The sequence below is a fragment of the Triturus cristatus genome, chromosome 1_2, assembly GCF_964204655.1.
Source record: "Triturus cristatus chromosome 1_2, aTriCri1.1, whole genome shotgun sequence".
Classification (NCBI taxonomy): domain Eukaryota; kingdom Metazoa; phylum Chordata; class Amphibia; order Caudata; family Salamandridae; genus Triturus; species Triturus cristatus.
Genome location: NC_140580.1, coordinates 472,182,380 through 472,196,518, shown reverse-complemented (window position 1 = coordinate 472,196,518; position 14,139 = coordinate 472,182,380).

Below are 14,139 nucleotides of genomic sequence, written 5' to 3'. Positions count from 1 at the left end.
AACAACGACTGCAAACTCTCTTCACCCCATGACACCCACTGACCCTTCACCTGCTGACACTGTCACCACTGCTTTACCTTCGCCGAGACCCAGGGCCCTCCTCCACCATCCAGCAACAACTCCACCACACCAGAAACCCTGCAATGCACCCTCCTCAACGTCTGCTCCCTCCACAGACATGCCACGGAAATCTGGGACTTCCTCGACAGCACCACCCCTGATGTCACCTTCATCACTGAAACCTGGACGAACGCTGCCTCGGGACCCGACATCCCCATCCCCAAAGGCTACAAGAACACACGGAAGGACCATCCCAACCGCCCCGGAGGAGGCATCGCAATGGCCCACAAGTCCAACCTTTGCCTGAGCACCCACACCGACGAGTCTACATACCTGATGGAACACCTCCACTTCAAAATACAGACCAACCGATCCACCACCCTTTGGGACACCCTCATCTAAAGACCCCCCCCCCCCGCCCGCGCACATTTCTACGAGTCAATTGCCGACATCATCACCCCGCAAGCCATCACCTCCACTGACTACACCCTGCAGGGAGACCTCAACTTCCACCTCGACAAACTCCTAGACACAAACTCCACCTCCCTCCTGGGAAACCTCCACAACTTCGAACTCAAACAGATCGTACCAGAACCAACGCACTCAGCAGGACACACCCTCGACCCCATCTTCACAGCAGGAAACTCCATCACCTTCAGCTACACCTCTGAACTCCCATGGACAGACCACCGTTACATCCACTTCACCTTCAAAACCAACATCACCCGCAAACGTCCTCACCAGCTCCAGTGCAGGAATTGGAACAAGATCCCAACGACCAGCTCACCGCCTCCCTCAGCAGCTCCAAACCCACCGCTACAGACGATGACCCAACCACTGCAGCCCATACCCTACACAGATAGATCACCGACTGCGCTGACACCATCGCCCCCTCAAGAAAACCTCTAACCCCCATGCCAAGAAAGCCTGCAGGTTCTCCACTGAACTCCGAGAATCTAGACGCACCTGCAGACGCCTAGAAAAGCTATGGAGGAACTCCAAAACAACAGTAGACTTCGACAGCTTCAAAGCAGCCACAACAGCCCACCACAAACTCATCAGATACTCATGGAAGAAAGTACTCCTGGACAGAATCTCCACCCACGCACACAACAGCAAGGAACTTTTCGGAATCATCAAAGAGTTCTCCCAACCAAACAGCGAGATCACTGACATCCCACCCTCCCAGGACCTCTGCAACAGACTCAGCGCCTTTTTCCATCACAAAATCAAGACCACCTAGGACAACTTCAATGACAACAGCCCCCACGCAGAGCCCACACCCACCACCTCCTGCAACATACAGCCAATACTTGACAGCTGGTCCACCCTCAGCATTGAAGTACCCTGAAGACCATGAAGTCATCCCACTCCGGGCCCCCACAGACCCCAGCCCCCACCACATCTACCACAGAGCCGCAGACACCATCGCCCCAGTGCTGCAATGAATCATCAACTACTCCTTCAAGACCACCTCCTTCCCCGATCATGGAAACACGCAGAGATCAACCCCCTCCTGAAAAAATGCTTGGCAGACCCCACCGACCTCAAGAACTACAGACCGATCTCCTTACTCCCATACCCTGCAAAAGTCATGGAAAAAGCCATCAACAGACAACTCGCCTCCTTCAAAGAAGAAAACAACATCCTCGAATCAGGCTTCAGGAAGAACCACAGCATTGAAACCGCCCTTCTCGCTGTGACAGACGACATTCGCTGCCTCCTCGACAGAGGAGAGACTGTGGCCCTCATCCTCCTGGACCTCTTGTCAGATTACAAGAACTCAGCATCGTATCGTACGCCAATGAAACTCAACTCATCCTCTCCCTATCCAACGAACCCAGCACCTCCAAACACAGCTTCCAAAAAGGAATGGAAGCAGTCGCCAGGTGGATGAAGAACATCTGCCTACAACTTAACACGGAAAAAAAAGAAGTGCTCATCATGGGCCCACACCCCGATGCCTGGAGCGACACCTGGTGGCCCCCTGCCCTCGGAAACCCACCATCCCCCACAGACCATGCACGCAACCTCGGAATCATCCTGGACTCCGAATTCAAAATGGACTGCCAGATCAATGATGTCACCTCCGCCTGCTACAACTCCCTCTGCCTCCTCCGGAAGCCCCTCAACTGGATCCCCCTTGAACACGGGAAAACAGTCACCCATGCCCTCATCAGCAGCAGACTGGACTACAGCAACGCACTCTACGCCGGGATCAACAAGAATCTCACCCCCAACTCCAGAATCTCCAGAACACCACCGCCAGACTAGTCCTCAACGTACCACGCCACTACCACATCAGCCAGCACCTACGGACACTACACTGGCTCCCCGTTGAGAAGAGAATCACTTTTTTCACCCTCTCCACCTCCGACAGACACCCTCACTCACCAAGTTCCTGAAGGGACTCAAGACCTGGAGACGCGTGCACCCAGCGCCTTGAGACCCTTTTTGGGTGAGTAGTGCGCTTTACAAACCCTGATTGGTTGATTGATTATTTCCCACCCCTAGGCCCTTTTCCACTTGGAACATTCTATTATGGCTAAATGCATACTTTTGATTGCAAGTTGTTTCAAACGAGATTCGGCGAGGTTAAACTTCCTTAACATTACGTCTTTCTGGGTTGGGTGTTCGCCACATCTCAATTTATGTAATTTTGAACGAATGTCTTCCTCGTGTAGCTTGATCTAAACACGCACACGGTGACGCTTTGGACGCCATGTTTAGGAAGCTCTAAATGAGCGCACACACGTGGAGCAGAGTTCAAGGGAAATCTCTCAAGTGTTCAGCCGATCTGGATAGAAAGTGACAAGGCGTGCTGACATACGGCTCTGCAACAGCCTTTCTGTGCAATCTTGTTAAGTGGTCATCGCAGAACCCCATGTCCACGACAAGACCCTCGGATGTTAAATTCACTCAAGCCCCCTTTAAAATGAACTATTCATAGATTTGTATAATATTAATCGACTCCCTTAAGAGTCCGGCAACTCCGTTTAAGCCTTGAAAAGGTTCTCTCTACCTCTGGCTATTCTAAAGAAATAGTAATCATTTCTCTGATGCAGTTTGGAGATATTACCCTGATGCACAGACTCGGAAGCTCTCAACCAAACATCACATATCGTTGAATTATTTACTTAATGAGTTATTTAAAGAATATTTGCCTTACGCTGCAAATGTAAAGGCGCTTCCCACGCTTGTCCCACTTACAAACAATTTATATATTATTAATTTTTTAACATGTGTCCTGTTTTTGAGAAACAGCATCGCCGAGATTATAATTACACTACTCTGAAGAGCACTGAAACAGTCTAACCATTATCTTCATTTTGCAGAACAAACTATCTTTAATATAAGGCTTCAGCTATGTTTATCCAAAAGTTTGGATTCTAGGGAGTAAAGGTGAAAGGACAACAGGCTTTGGCAGACAGCAACATTCCTGCAAAACTTTTTCCATGACTCGCAAGGAGTGGCCCCACTCTGAAGGCTTTGCTCTATAGTAGCGCCTGCATACTTTTGTAAGATGCCATAATATCGAGTAATGCTACTATAGTTCATGCTTTGAAGGTTTTTGCCTCGATATATGTTTCAGACAAAACGGACATATTGAGTGCACTGGAATGAATCTAAATTATAAAGTTAAATACAGCTGCACTACATAACACTTTCTCGCATACTCTTTCTAATAGATACACTGACTTTTAATGGAAGAATTTGCAGCTTCCCCCTTTTCCAAGATACATTCATGTGGGAAAGGAATGAGAATGCTTGAGTGGTCCGGCACGATGACCCTTGAGCAGCCAGAATTTGAGGATCTCTGAGTGATCCAGCTGGATGACCCTTGAGTGGTCCATGTTGGATGACCCTTGAGAGGTCCAGGTTGGATAACACTTGAGAGGTCCAGGTTGGATGATCCTTGAGCAGCCTGAGTTTGAGGACTTGTGAGTGGTCTGTGTTGGATGACCCTTGAGTGGTCTGTGTTGGATGACCCTTGAGAGGTCCAGGTTGGATGACCCTTGCGTGGTCTGGGTTGCAGGACCCTTGAGCGGCCTGAGTTTGAGGATCTCTGAGTGATCCAGCTGGATGACCCTTAAGTGGTCCATGTTGGGTGAGCCTTGAGTGGTCCGGGTTGGATGACCCTTGAGTGGTTTGGGTTGGATGACTCTTGAGTGGTCCAGGTTGAATAACTCTTGAGTGACCCAAGCTCAGTGATCCGTGTATGGTGCAGCAGGATGACCCTTGAGTGTTTGGGCTGGATATCCCTCAAGCGGCCCGAGCTGGGTGTCATGGGAGCAGATGTGCACAGTATGAATATGAACGAGGCAAAGGTTCTTTTTATGGGCCAGCGTTTGTTTTTATGGTGCATTAATTGGAAGTACTGCAAGGTAACAAGTTAGCACTACAGATCCTAATAATTGAAATGTGAACCCTTCCTGGAAGCAGGTCCAAAACAGGGGAGTGGTCAAAAGCCTTTAATGAAGTCCGTACAGTGAGCATCTGATTCATTCAATGGTCAGTAAACCCCTATATCCACGGAATGGACACCAAACCTCTCCACATTGCTAAAGATTTTTGGAAGGCATTTTTGTAGAAAGTATTTATTAAGGATTATGTTATGTTATGCTAGCGTCATTTGTAGAGTGCACGTACACCTATCTGTTTCATGGCGCCAGAGTGAGGCCAGTAAGGTGAGTGTGCTATGGCAAGGGTTTAGTTGTATGCCAGGTTGAATAGCTGGGTTTTTTAACAGTTTCTTCAGTTTTTGTTATAATGCGATAGATCTGATCTCTGGGGGGAAAGAGTTCCAGACATTGGGAGCGATCACTGAGAATCTGGTCCCGCCATTCATCTTTTTGAATTTGCATGTCGACAGTTCAAGTATGTGGAGCGCAAAGTGTGGTTGGGGGTGTACTTTTGAATTTGGGAGGAAATGAAAGCCTGGCTTTTGTTGTTGAGTGTTTTGAAGATAATGCAACCTGTTTTGAATCTTGTTCTTGGTACCACCGGTAGCCAATGAAGTTCATTCATCAGGGGATACTGTGGCGCCGTTTGGGTTGCTTATATATGTCGGTCTGCCTGATTCTGGAAGATTTGTGGCCTATTGATGAGGTATTTAGGAAGACATGCATATAGGGAATTGCTGCAATCTATCCTTGAGATGACAAGTGGGATAAAAGCTTCAATGAAGGCCTCTGGGCTCAGCAATTTTACTATTTTTCTGATTCTCCGGAGCATAAAGAAGGATAAAGCGAATGCTGCGCCGACTTGTGGCTTCATAGATAATTCATCATCAATAATCACTCCAAAGCTCTTTACAGATTTTTGTGGGGTCTTGGGATTCCATCTCGGTGAGCCAGAATGATGCTGTCCAGTAAACAATCATACTTTTGGTAATAATAATTTCAGTTTTATCCGAGTTCAGTTTGAGGTGTTTACTGTTCATCCAGTATCAGGTGAAAAGCATAGTGGTTTGACTTGGATTCCTGGGAGTTGTCAAGTCTAAACAGTAACTGCATGTCATCCACATAGTTGTAAATCACACACTTCCTCTTTTTGAGAGAGTGAATTAGTAGGCAGATGTAGAGGTTGAAGAGGTAAGGGGTAAGGGGCGTGTCTTGTGGGGCTCCGCAGTCCAGCTGGACCTCAGAAGAGTTGTATGGGGTAAGGTGAACCGACTGAGAATGGTTTCTTAGAAAGGAAATTATCTAGTCCAATGCTGTGCTCCAAAGTCTTGCGTGCTCAACATGGTCCATTAAGAGATTGTGGTCCACTTTGTCAAAGGCCGCGGATAGGTCCAGGAGGACCAGTGCTTGGGTAGCCCCTTTATGGCATTCTTTGTGCAGGTCATCTGTCACAGAGAGAATGACAGCCTCTATGGAGTGAGCTGGGCAGAAGCCTGCCTGACAGGGATCCAAGAATTGTGTTTCTTCTAGGAAGACGCAGAGCTTTTTTGCCACATTCACCTCTATTACCTTAGTCAAACATGGCAGTAGGGATATAAGGCGGTACGTTTTCAGTATTAGTGGTTACTTTCCTATTTTCTTCTGTAGGGGTACCACAATGGCTTCTTCAAATGTGGTCAGTACTGTCCCTGTGCTGATGGAGTGATGGAGGAGTGAGAGGACTGAGTTAGGGAAGTTGGAGAATACTATATTTAAATGTTTTGGTGAACAAATGTCGTTAGGGGATCCTGATTTTACTTTGATCAGCAGGTCTTTGAGGCAGTCCTTGCTGATAACACAAATGAGTAAAGGGTGACAGGGTTAATGTCTACCTGGGTCAACTTGGTTTCAAGGAAACTTGTGGGGATACTTTATTTGATAATCTTTATTTTGTTGATGGAAAAATTGTATAGTGGATCACAGAGAGACTGGCCTGGAGTAATGGGTAATGTGACCATATTTGGATTTGATAGTTTGCAAACAATACCAAAAATCTCCTTGGATTTATTCATGGATGAGAGAATTTTCTTAGTGAAGAAGGTGAATTTGGCTTGTAGAATGAGAATTCTGTATTCTTTGTGGTGTTTTATGAATGTGTTCTTTGCCTTCGAGGAGTAGTTTTTCCGCCATTTCGGTTCGTAGAGTCGAAGTTCGTGCTTGGCAGCTTTCAGGTTGTCTGTAAACCATTTATTGGCATCATGGCATCTAGCTTGCTTAGAAGTGTGAGGGGGGAGTAGCTGACGTTAGCAAGTTCAATATCGCTTTTTTGTGCAGGTTGACGTTGTTTGGCTCAGGCAAGGTTGTGGCCAGAGAATCTCAGAATAGACTCAAATCGACCCGTGACCAGATCCTAGCAAGGTTTCTTGGGCATGGAGATGGTTTTAGCAGAAGCAATTCTGTTATTGAGAATTTAATAAAGCTGTGGTCGGACCATATGCATGGGGAAACTGTATACGGATTGATGAGTGTTGTCCAGACCTGGTCTAATGTATGGCGTTTGATGTGGGTGGAAGAGAACACATGTTGTAGGAAGTTTAAATTGCTAAAATGGTCAGAGAAGTCAATAGCTAATTGTCCTCCATTGTGATTGTTAGCCCAGTAATTGAAGTCGCCGACCACGAGAATCTTTGCGTGGTCAATGCAGAAGGAGATTAGCTGATAGAAAAACTAAGGGAAGTGTTGCATATAGTCTGTTGGTCTATAAGTGAGAAAGCATAGAAGGGCAGAGGTTAGCGATTCTATTTTGATTATGAGGCTATCTACCATTGGGCTGTTTAATGATGTAAGTTTGATAGGATTCTTTATCACTGCGGCTACGCCACCTCCTATTTTACCGGCAAGTTTGTTGGTTTGCAGGATATAGTAATTTTCGGACAGGGCAGCAAGGATGTCAGGGGTAGACTCTTCGGTGAGCCAAATTTCCATGAGTAATAGAATGTCCGGTGATTCAGTGTCTGCAAGTTGAAGATCTATTTTTGGTGTTTCACCATGGAACGAGTGTTTAAATAAATAAATGTTAATTGATTGAATTTGGGGACGTGGGTGTTGCGACTGATGTTAGTGGTTTTAATGGGCAGCAGTGGTCTTTCTGTGAGTTAGAATGCTACTATATTGTTTTTTGAGAGCCGTAATTCATTTTTTCAGAAGTATGGGGTCTCTTTTGTAAGTTGTTGAGTAAAGGTTTTTAATTTCAATGGGGGTGTAAGTGAAGTTTTGGGCATTTTGAGCACAGTGGCTGGCCCCTAGCCCCAGTTGGACGAGGATGGGCGCAGACGGGCTTGTCTTTGGTGTCCCGCGCTGCTTCAGCCATTTGTGGCCGATAGCTCTAGTAGGCCTACCTACACAAGTGCAAGGCAGTGTTCTTATTGGTTCCCCCCGAAAGAGCTAATGCAGTGATCCGATTTGGCTGAAAATGCAGTTTACCACATGAGCAGATTTTAAAAACACAGAGAAAAATTAGAAAGGCACTTCTAGGTGCAAATGCTAACAGATATGCACATAAGGCAATTTCAGCGTGAGCGGCTTTCACCTACTAGCTTTGCTGCGCCTTCGCGCTGCTTCGGTCATTTGTGGCTGATAGCTTTCGTAGCCCCACCTACACAACCACAAGGCAGTGTTCTGATTGGTTTCCCAGGACACTGATTTGCTTTTAGATTGGTTTCTCCCAAGGAGCTAATGTGGCAATCCGAGTTGGCAGAAATCAATCAATCAATCAGTGAGTCTTGTAGAGTGCAGTTTGTCACCCAGGGGGGTCTCCAGGCGCTGGTTGCTTGTGCGAGCCTCGGTCAGAGAGGTGGTGGTCGAAAAAACAGGTTTCCTGAGTAGATTTTAGAAACGCAGAGCAAAGTAAAAAGGGGCTTCTAAGTGCAAATGCTAAACCATATGTGCAAATAAAGAAGTTTCAGGGCGAGCGGCTTTCACCTACTAGCTTCACTGTGAGCCCGCGCTGCTTCAAACTGTTTTCAGCTCTTAATCAGACTTTATTCTGGTGGGTCACAATTCTGAATGGAATTCATATTGTGAAACTCTTTTATGGGAATCATATGTATTCACAGGAACCATATTCGAATCCATTCTTATTGCATGACTGAGCTTATAAATATGAGTTTTGTATAAATCCTGAATTGGCAGCTAATGTTAGTTAGCAGCTGAATCAGGATTAGGAAGTTTGAGGAAAAAAACACTTGTGTGGGATTTTCCCCTGACACATTTTTGACATTGTAAAGCAGGAGGGGATTTTCTGAGGCATAGAGGAAGTAATGTAAACATTTGTGGAAAATGATGTGCAACCACTGACGGCGATCACTATTCCTCATTCCAAGGAAGAATAGAAATATGTAATGTGCAGTTATACCACAGAGGGTCTATCCTGCTTCACCCAGTATCAGTCATTCCAGATTGTGGCATTACCTGGTCAGTGTAACACAGTCTCACAATAAGCCCCTGAGAGTCCTGTCAGTAGACGTGGGTTAAATAGCACCTGGCTGATTTACAGGGGTGGACAAATGTATATTATTTAGGATGTTATTGAAGTCATCCCATCACATTGTTGCCTGGAAATGAGGACATCTCAAAACAACACTTTTTTTGCTTTTATATTTGACCTAGATGTGGTCTGATAAATCTATTTTTTATTGTATTAATCATTACGCGCAGGACATACTAGCAAAAGAAGATGATTCAAAACCAAGACAATACCTTTTCCAACATACTGCAGCACAGTCCTAATTGTGATTTCTCTAATACATTTCAGGTGATTTACACAAAGCAAGTTCAGAAGGTGGAGGAAAAAACTTTGCAATTAATAGTGGCTTACATTTGTCAACTTCCAGATGTATCCCCTTCAACAGAGATTACCCCAGCATGCATTGCTGAGATGGACGTCTTGGGCGTGCTTGTGGAGCACGCCGTGCAGTAATTAGAGGGCACGCATTAAGGTGGGATAATCATCAGTTGTCTGGGCTACCTCCCCTTTTGCCTGCCACAGCCCCCTTACTGTAGGAATATTCAGCTTTCCTGTTGGACCTCTGTAGAAGGTTAGAAAGACTGCATTTAGAGAATTCCCTGGAGGAGGCTCATTGTGACATCCAACAGGGGTCAGAAGAGGTGCCATCCTATCTAAACAAACTGAAGTCCAATGGAAATCATGCTGGTCCTAGAACAGTGACACCATATTAGCCAGTCTTTCCTTGATTCCAGGGCACTACCATAACTTGTCCAAACAGTGATGTTTTTTTGAGAAAGCTAAGACCAAGTCGCTGCCACAACATCGAAGTTGCAACTGCAACCGAAAGGAACTACCTTATGGCAGAATGTCCTTACTCTCTGAGTCAGAGAAGAAATTATTGTGCCAGTATTTTCATGGAAATCTGGAAAATGGTCCTATGCTCCATCTGGATCTCCTGCTGGGGTTCCTCTATTTTGTGTGCCCAAGAAATCTTCCAAATTAAGATCCTGCATTAAATACATAGGTCTGAATAATGTTACTCTGAAGAACGGACATCTCTCACCATTGATCAAACGTATGTTGAGTCAGTGAGAGGTGTCCAGGAGTATTCGGATCTCTGGGAAGCATAGCATTTTTTGAGACTAAGAGCTGAAGATGAATGGAAGAAAGGATTTTCAAAGAACATATAGTCAGTTTGAGTATTATGTTATGCCCTTTGGTTTGAGTAGTGCTCCCACAATTTTCAAACATTTTATGAATGACATATTTTCTGATCTAATGAATCAGTACGTAATCATTTATTTGGATAATATGTTGATCTTTTCCTGGTCTCTTGAAGAACATTGTCTACATGTTCGAGAAGTGTTACAATGATTAAGAAACAATTCCTTTTCTTGCAAGTCTGAGAAATGCCTCTTTGAACAAACCCTAGTCGAATACATTGTTTTTATAGAAGCACCTAAAGGTGTGTAAATGGATTCTAGAAAGATTCCAGCAGAATTGACTTGGAGTTTCAACTCTTAAGTCAAGAAAACTCAAAGTTATATTGGGATTAATTAACTTTTATAGGCATTTTATCCATAACTTCTCACACTACTCCTGCAAAATGTACTGTCTGTTAAAAAAGTAAAACTTAGATTCTGGATTTTGCTGGGATGGCCAAGCTGAACCAGCCTATCAAGCTCTAAAGAAAGTCTTTATTATGGCCTAAGTTCTTAGGTAGCAAGCTTCTATGAAGAAATTTGTGGTTGAGACAGATGCATTCAAAAATGGTAAATTTGGACTACCCCAATTGGCACATTTAATTTACTTGTAAGTCCCTAGTAAATGGAACAATATATACCCAGAGCATGTCAATTAAATGTTACTGGTGGGTATGCAGCACACATTGTGACACCCAATAAAATTGCTTTTCAAAACATGTCTCAGGCCTGCCATTGCAAACTGCAGTGCAGTGTTAAACTAAACTTTTGGCAGCCCCAAACCTTCCTTTTTAATATATATGTCACCCCTAAGGTAGACCCTACAGGCTCATAGGGCAGTGTACATTGTATATAAAAAGTAGGAGATGTGTACTTACGTTTTACATGCCCTAATGTCATTTTTAGGTCTCGCCTGAGCCAGTGCATGCACTGCTCTGCGAGATATTTAGTAGGTGGGTTTTCGAAGTGCTGCCACAGGCTTTAGGTGGCCTAAAGCTTGCATGCACGTGAGCGTGCCCGCGCGCAGCCGCCATCTGTCTTTCCTCTGTTGATCGCAATCACTTTCACTTTCGTGGGCCGCGCGGCTGTGTCACTTTCACGACCGCGCGGCCAATGCTTGTTTCCCTTCCTTCCTGGGACAAAGTCTGAAAATGAAAAATAACCCCCAGTCCTGAAAAATCTGTGATGCCCACCACCCGTAACCACCGGCACAAATTCAGCACGGCTTTCTCACATCAGTCCATGTCAAACCAGCAATTAACCACAAATTGTTTATGTGCAAAGTTTTTATGGAGTGAGCAAAGTCTTCCGAAGATTCTGATAATTGGCCTACTTGTGCTTTTAAAGGTTTTCTGAATTTCCTTCATTTATGCCTTTTTGTAAAAAGAATTCCTCGCAAACTGACAAGCTCACCGGTTTCTCTTTGAATCTGGATGGAGGTTGGGGATCTCTTTTTTTTCATCAAAACGACTTAAAAGGAGAGTGAATCTCGGAATGGCACATGAAACCCCACATGAAAGGTCTGTTGCCAACTACGCGCAGAAACTGGGAAGTTCTCACAAAAACATATTTGCCTCTTCAACACCTCTACCACGAACATGCTTCACCAGCTCATTACTGTTCACAATAGCAAATTACTTCCTAGCATCTGCGACTGACTTTTAAAAATAATCCAATGACTACTCACCGTCAGGCTGTGAATGCCCGGCCTCAGCCACTGATGCCCAGGCACTAGGATGTGACTGCTTGACAATAACCAATGACTGCTCTCCCTCAGGCTGCCGATGTCCGGCCTCAGCCAATGACGGCCTGGTATTAGGATGTGCCTGTCTGACATTAACCAATTACTGCACAGTATCAACCTGTGACTTCAGGGCATCATTCGGTTACCGATCTATATGTCTATAGCAGCTCGACAACAGACAATGGCTAGCTGATGTTAGGTGCGATTATCTGACATCAGCAAATGAACGCCTAGAATGAGCCCAAGACTTCTCAGTATCTGACGTCAGCATTAGACCATAAATATTTTCACCAGCTCATTAAGCCAAACATCAGACCCTGGCTTCCCTATATAAGTCTGTGACTGCCTGGTATCTGCCCATCATAAGCCTGTGACTGTCAAAAATAGTGCATGACTGCCCAGCACACATCAAACAGCTGTTAGAATCAGCCAATGGCTACCCAGCATCAGTCAAGAATAGCCCAGCATTACTTCATGACTGTCAGGCATCCTCCCATAACTGCTCAAAACCAGGCCCTGACTGTCTAAATAAGCCTTCTATTGACTGGCATTAGTTCATTATAGACCCCTGATTGCCTCGCCTCAGCCAATGAAGTTCAGCATCTCCTAATAGCTGTTTGGCATCAGTCAGTGACTTGGGGAGGGGATGTGGTCGGTCGGCTAGACTGCTGACTTTGGTGCTGGAAACCAGGGTTCGAGCCTCTGGGTTGCGTACACATCCTGTTATTCTGGGCAAATCACTTAATCTCCCCATGCCTGAATGTGTAATGTAAATACGGTGCTCGTGTAAAGCGCTCCAATACCTTCGGGTCGAGTTCGCGCTATATAAATATGCAACAAAAAACACACCAAAAAAAAGTGACTTGGCACATGGAACCTTGCACTTTGTTGTCACCAGGCCTGCAGGACAACCTCAACCCCCATTCAGCACTGTGGGGTAGAGTTTCAGGGATTGGTTCCTTCCTCTGAAGCCCTGTATCTGAGCCACGACATTCTGGGATCTAACAGCAACACAGCAAGCAGCTTCCATCTAACTACCCAACAAAGCTGGGATATGCTTACGTTTCAGAAAGAAACCTCTTACCTTTGTAAAAATATTATTTTCCCTACTTCCTTCCTATCTTTCTTCCCACATTCACCCCTTTCCTTGTTTCCATCCTTCCTCTCTCCTGACCTTTTTTCTTCATTCTTTCCTTCTTTGCTTAAATCATCCCTTACTTTTTTCTCCTCCTTTATATTTTCATACCTTTTATTACAATGCTTTTCTCCTTTCATGTCTTAGTTTTCTTTTCTTGCACTGCCTCTTTTCAGTGTTCTTAAACATACATTATTTTCTCTTTATTCTTTATATGCAATCTATTACTATTTCATTTTCCTCTCTCCGTCCCCCAGTTCCAGTTTCCTAATCTATCTCTGCGAATGTTCATACTTTGTGAAGGAAAACATTTCTGGAATCTTCCTCATGTTGCTTCATGGCAATAATGGCTAATACCTCCTCCCACAACACTCACCAAGACACACACACTTCCACACACGCTCACTCACACAAACACACCCGCTGGGCGTGCCCACTCCCTACACAGGCGTGGTCTTCCTGTTTAGCGTGTTGGTGTTGGAGCCATCCTTGTCCAGCGTGCCCGTGTTGGACGCTGGGCCAGTGATGGTCACGGTGACCCAACACTCCTTGGGGAAGCAGTTGTGAAGCTTCAGGAAGCTGTGATCTGCCCGCTCTGTGTTTTACAGGCTGCTGACATTCAGGGCCGGACTCGCCGTAGCAGGCACCGGGAATTCCCCCGGTAGGCTGCAAGGGTGGGGGCCGGTTTTGGGCCCCTGGGGACCGTTTTTGTTACAGGGCCGTTTTTGCAGCATAGCTGCAAAATCGGTCCCTGTAACAAAATCGGCCGAAACCGGCCGTGGCAAACAGCTCGGCCGCACCCCCCAACCCCCGGGAGGCCGGCCGAGCCCTTTGCCAGGGCCGGTTTTGGTTCCCAGTCCGGCCCTGCTGACATTGGCCTTGGAGGGATCCCTGGACAAGGCATTCCTGCTGAGATAGGATGCCTTCCGAAGCGGTGCTTCATTTTATTTTACAACCAAAGGAGGACTCCGACTTCTATGGCTGAGAGACATCCCTGCACATAAACAAAAGCCTACTCTGGTGTGTGCTCACAAGGGCTTCACCAGCTGAAAACGGACTCTCATAGCTGTCCGTATCAGTATTTAGGGGCATGCTTTTATCCATAGAAG